We start from the raw sequence: 6,549 nt of genomic DNA, 5'->3' as shown, positions 1-6,549 counted from the left end.
AAAAAAAGTAAAAAAAAAATGGAAAAAAAAAAGTACTGTTTGTTTGTTACTTACCACTACATCGGTATAAATCCTTATTAGATCATGTGTACATAAACAAAATTTTATTTCTCTCCTTGCTTTTGGACATTTCTGTTTTATTCTCCTGCACTCTTTGCCTACAGTCTTGAGTTATTGTCTATTATCCCATCCTCCTTTACAGTCACTTGTTTTTTTTTTTTGTTTTTTGTTTTTGTTTTTTTTTTCTGATTTGTACTTGTCTGGAGACAGTAACTTTTGAATAAAAATCAACACATTTCCTCTGTGGTATAGCTTACTTTTTCAGTGGTTCTCGTTCTGTTTTCGTTGGTGCCATCGGGTCGGAACCGGGCCTGCCTTTAGTGGAAGAAATCCCGGTATTGTTTTCTAGCCAAGTGCATGCCGGTAAATCAGAAAACCTTTTAACATTGGGGGGCGGAAAAAAAAAAAATTCAATGTTGACCTCGTCATTTCCTGTTTTTAAGCAACAAATGTTCATCAGACTCTGTTGTGAATTATCCTGATTTCATTCAATCCATTCTAACAGAAAGCAGTGTGTTGACAATTGCGGTTCTTATTTAAGAAGGCAGTTTACTTTCATCAGTGTGATATGGTTTCTTCCAAATGTATAAAACAAATTTTAATGAAAAAAACCCAAAAAAAGTTGGAGGAAGGAAAACACTAAAGTACGGTGGCGGAGGCATCATGGTATGAGGTTTCCTCTTAAGTTGGTCTGGCCTATTTAAAACATGCTCATCAGTTTGATTAGATCAAAAATACTTTGTCACGTTCTGCTCCAGAGGAAGCTCCTATGAAAAGGCTGTTTCAGCGAGAGGGACTGAAAATGTGCAATGACAAACTGAAACGTAATCCCACCAAACTCCTGAGCAGAAAATGAACAACTTCATGCTACGGACATTTTAAAAGGCAGTCCTCTGAAACAGCTTAAAAGGCCGTTGAAATGAGATTAAGAGAAAATTTTCAGCATTCATTCAAACATGGAAACCTGTGCTGATAGAGCACAGCTGCTGTTTCAATGTTGAATGAAATGGCTTGGACAACCACAGGGAAGATGGCGAACCTAATTGATATGCTGAAATAAAACATCTTATTTTGCACTTTATATTTTCTGAATTGGTTGTGTGAAACACTTAATTAGATGCAAATCATGTTTTGGTGCAGCTATCGGCAGGGGCGCTGCCAGGAATCTTGGGGCCCCCTGTCAAAACATCTAATCGGGTCCCCACACGCATCTGATGTTACAATTTTTTGAGTCTCTCCGACGTCACAATTTTAAAGACTTGCAACTGCCTTGCTTTCTTTGGCCCAATACTGATACTAAGCACATTATTTATTGCTCATGAATTTTACATCCAACAGTCCACATACAGTTTGCAAGTAAGTTGCTTAAATGTTTTTCTATTAGTTTTAGCTTATCGAAATGTCTCGACCCACGAGGAACAGTCGAAAGCACACGGAGCGATCCAGACGCCTCAAAAAATATGTAGTTGCATTTTAGTCAAGCAGAACTTTAATAGAAAAAAAGTTTATTCACTCTTTCCCTCTCCCCCTTTTTTTCTGAAAACCTAATTTTATTATTTTTCTTAGCAGCATAGTCACAGCCACAGTCGTTCTTGTTCGCCATCAAGCTCCAAGCAGGAAAAAACCATTTCATGCCGATCCAGGGGAGTTCAGGGCAAATATGGACGTGTGTTTTTTGGTCTAGGAGTGGGAACATTTAATTTTTACAACTAAAAGCAATCTCTGAAAATACAACATGATTAATTTTGTAATTGACAGAGCCCCAATTTGTTTTGTTTTTTTATTTTCTATGAACAAAAAATAAATAAATTGTGGAGGGCCTCCTGTCAGTGAGGGGCCCTCAGAGTTGTCATCACGAGGCCCCTGCCTATCAGTCAGTTTTATATGTGGCACAGCAATATTAGCTTTTAGCTTTTATCTCACGACTTCCAGGGACTTTTCTAGTCGTTTCTTCCAAATATTAATTAAAGATTTCCCTCTTGAGTAAAAGCAGAGCTCGCAAATAGTAAACATGTTTTATCCTAACATGCTTTACTCGTGGATAAACAGTTTTGTTTCCTTCCCTTAAGCTGTTTCAAACCCAGATTAAGTACCTGCACCAGGCTGCTCTGATGTAATTTACATTCTCGACACATGGAGGCAGTGCACTCCAAGCCAGTCTGCCCCTGCTGACATTCAACGCTCCCATAGATGATGTTGCTCTCTGTTACATGGATCTTTTGCAGTTGGGTGAAAATGTGCTTTCAGACACCCAGTCTCCATCTCAAAGGGGCCTTTTAGCAGGAGCGATGCTTTGTTGTGCTCAGACACACAGCGCTGTTAGTTATATGATAAAAGTGGTCTCACGAGGTGGCAGAAGAAAGAATGAAAGCTGCAGAGACTTCTCTCTTTTTTTTTTTTTAAAGTGCATGATTAATACAGGGGGCCTCAGATCAATGCGGGAGCACCAGAATAGGACCTGGCAGAGAGCTCCCCTTCATGTTTCATGTTGCAGCTCATAACACATGAAGAGGCTCGTCCATCACCGCGTCAGGCCGCCTGTCACATGTCGGCTGTCGGGACGTACAAGAGGTGCAGAAAGGCACTTCCCTCTGCTGCTCTGTTCGATTTGTCCTTTGAGCTGTCGGTCCTCGCATGCGCTCCTGAACCAGTTTCACTCCCAGTTGATTCCACGTCTCTTCTTTCTGTGCCAAAATAATGATTTTTTCTCTCTCTCTCTCCCTCCTGCTTTTGTTTCCACGGCAGTGCATTTGTTTAGATGACTTGGGTTAAATTGTGTGGCTGCCGGGTTTTAATCACAACCACAGACCCAGCTGGGGCTTCCAGCTTCTATTTACCCCTGATAACCTCTGCGTTCCCATTTTCATCAGCCCGTGTTGTGTTGTGTTGTGTTGAACCCTCAGAGGCTTCCGGGAGGAACCGGGCCTCCAAAAACTCTCACACGCATGTAAATGTACGACGGATAATTATCACCAGGGTGGTGAAGTCAAAGCATGTGACGTGACTACTGAAGTTGCTTTAAATCGAGAACCCTTCGCATGTGCAGTCCAAAAGCTTTGATATGTTTTATTTAGGCCTCATGGGATTCACGGACACAATGTAGCTCATGATTGTGAAATGGAAAGTAAACTATGTATAGTTTTCAAACCTTTTGAGAAAAACATCTGAAAAGTGCAGCATGTGTTTGTGTTCAGCTCCCTTGAGCTAAAATGACCTCTATAAAAAAAGGAGGTCTTTTTATAGACCTTCTTTTGTTGCGAATAGAGCTGCAGGTTTTCCTTACTGGATTTGCAAAAGAAAATGGAAATTTTTGCCCATGTGTAACATAATAAATATTGTACAGAATTCCACTTGTCATCACCCATGCTTTTGTTGTGAAATAGCTGGAGATAAGTCAGCTGTGATGAAGAGAATCTGCTACAAATAAAAAAAAAAAAATCTAATTCACTCGTCATTCGCAAAGTTTGCGGGGACTTGTGAGTTTCGCCAGCCATCGTAACTTTTTCGAGAATCTGGCCAATCACCTTAACGTTTTCTGTGTTTCCCTTTTTTTCTGACCAATTTTGATCAATCCTCTTTGTCCCCTTTTACTTTAACTTCCTGTGTGATGCTAAATGGCAACATCTGCATGTTTTTGAGGCGTAAACAGTTCATGTGAACTTGATTGACCAATACGAAACTCCTCTTTTGCACTTTGACATCTCCTCGGGACATGATTTTGTTTCTATTCAGGGTGATATTTCAAGAAGTTTTTGAAAATGCTATTTGCTCCTGAAATATTAACTGTGTTAAAATCCTGTGAAGGTTATGTGCAGCACTTTCAACTTTTGGTGAAATGCTGTGGCTCACAAAAGATCAACTTTGATTACAACTCTTAGAGAAAAAAGTGTTGTAAAATCAGTCACAATTGCTTTAAAGGACTGATTTATGGAGCACACAGCTTATATGTGCTCCATAAATAGTTGTTGGTTTAGTAGCCAACAACTATTCTCCCACCCGAGTTGTTGCTCTGTGTAGCTCCTCCAGAGTCATCACAGCTAAACAGTCAAGATGGGTGTTCATCTGTTTGCTAATTATCTAATTTATGAAGGCAGAAAGGTTTTGTTTAGGAATATCAGGCTAAAGGGAGTCTGTACACAATTGCATGCCACTAGTTTCAGATGTTTATTTAAAAAGCTTTGCAAAAAAAAAAAAAAAAGTATAATTTTTCTTCTGATTCACATTTAAGCACCGCATTGTGTTTGCCTGCCACATAAAATCCGAGCAAAATATGCCGAAGCTTAAGAAATACGAGTACGAGGCTCTGGAGCAGGAGATTTTTTTCTATGCGTTTTAAAAGAACCTCTTTACAGAGAGAATCAAACCTGAATAGTCTCCTGAGATGAGATAAAGCAACAATGTTTATGCCATGAATAAATCATTAATGAAAGGGTTGGTTATAGTCTGCTCAGCTTGTAAAGGCAGACAAAAAAAAAAAAAGCAGCTGACCCTGTTAAATCATTTACCCGACCCTTCATTAGATTAAGCACAGGGACTTAAGCGTACAGACAGACAAACCTCCAGGCCAATAACTGTCAGATGTCCAAAATTCATCCTCATCCTGCACTAAATTTAAACTCTTGTTTTTGTTTTTTTTTTTCTTTTTCTTTTCTCATGTCATTCCAGCACTGTACTCCGCTTCCAGTGTAGATCTGGTAACTGAATAAAAAAGCGAAAGATAAGCACTCCTGGATTAAGACGAGACGCCGTGTGGGCTGTAACAGAGATGTCAAGGTGCATGTGAAATGAGAAGAGGCATCAATGCCTTTCATTATAAGGAGCAGGTTTCACCAAAACAGGCCCGAACAGGTTGCAGATTCCTGCAGAACGCTATGAATAGAGCGCCGTGGGAACCTACTGTCTGCCTCCTGTCGGTTTTCTTCGTATTGACACACGGGGAGAGCGGCTAAAGGTATGCTGAATGAGCGAACGAGTGACAGGCCTATTGTAGTTGGAGGATAGGAGCAGGAGGATTAGTCTCCTTTTGGCACTGATGGTCCTCGGTGTGGAGGGAATCTGTCATCAGCGGAGCTGCAGGTGGTCCACAGCTCTGAGCAGGGGGTCTCAAGCAAGAAAACAAGTGGGGTTTTCAGCTGGGAGCGGGGCGATGTTTACCCTGAGTAGCCCTGGAATCCGATTCTCTATACCTTGGCTCCTCACCTCTGCTCTCATTGTGGCTGTGCCGCCACTCCTCCCCACCCGACCCACGCTCGTCCCCGCAAAGGGGCCCGAGCTTTTGGAGCGAGTGTAATAATGCTTTTCCCTGCAGGTAGAAAGAAAACCAGATTAGGTTTTTTTTTTTTCAATTAGAGGCACTCACACTGAAAACATGCAGCGCTGCTCCAAACAAGGCCAGCATCTCTGCACTGGTGCAGCAGAGAGCTGAATATTTCAGCAAAAATTTTCACGACGGCCATTTATCCGTCGTGAAAAATGGTCAAAGAAAGGGCATTTTTTGCACCGAAACTAGAAATATTTATTACAGAAAACTACTTTTAGGGTCAAACCATACATAATAGAGTCCAGAGAAATGATGTCCACTGATTTACATCGACAACCAGGGTGACCATGATTTAATAGTCACCCTGGTTGTCATGGCGGCCATCTTGAAAAATGGCCACCATCTCGAAAGTCCAGTGGCTGATGGGAAATATGAAAAACAATCTGAGGAGTAAACATATGCATTTTTATGCTTGTAGACGCACTTGAAAATTTGTCGAAGTCATAAGCTGAACCACGCTGCCCCCCCCCCCTTCGAGCCCATTCAGAGGTGACCTGCGGATGGCTGGATGGATTTCTGGGCCGAGCCAGCACCAGTTGAATCATGAGTCTCTGCAAAAGTTTGGATGAGTGTCTCATAAGGGCGTGATGAGACAGGTCTCATAAAGATGACGGAGAGCCCCCTTCATGTCACCGGCCCCTGCCAGAAAAGCCCTGTGATGTACGAGGCCCGGGACACCTCTCCTAATAAGACTCATCTCTTTAATTGGCTTTATGGTGCAGCTGCCCAAATGACACCGGCGTGCGGACGCGTGCGCGATGCATGCGTGTGTGCGCACTGACCCCGTCTGAACCGGGTCCGTTTTGTGCATGCATGTGCTTCTTTAATGTGCCCGTGTGGGTGGAAGCTCATGAATGTTCCCGTTATTAGATTTCTCACTTCCCTTCCTCCTCCAGAGCGGAGGATGAGCAGCCTCATTAGGAGGAGAGCACTTCTACTGCTGGCCATGATTTAACACCTTACCCAATCATAATTTATTCAATCTATTCTTAAGTATTGCATGCACTGCTAGATAGGGGTTAGGTTATGTAAGGGTGCAACAGTGCCTTGTTTGAATGTGGTATGATGATGATTATTAATCTAAGGAAGCTGTCGATGGTGAGCTACTTTAAAAGTTCATCAGTTGCAGAGGCTGGACCTCAAAATCGCATGTGCTGTGTTTCATTTGA

The sequence above is a fragment of the Poeciliopsis prolifica genome, unplaced genomic scaffold (genome assembly GCF_027474105.1).
Source record: "Poeciliopsis prolifica strain line A6 unplaced genomic scaffold, Auburn_PproV2 SCAFFOLD009, whole genome shotgun sequence".
Classification (NCBI taxonomy): domain Eukaryota; kingdom Metazoa; phylum Chordata; class Actinopteri; order Cyprinodontiformes; family Poeciliidae; genus Poeciliopsis; species Poeciliopsis prolifica.
This window is presented reverse-complemented; position numbering follows the sequence as displayed.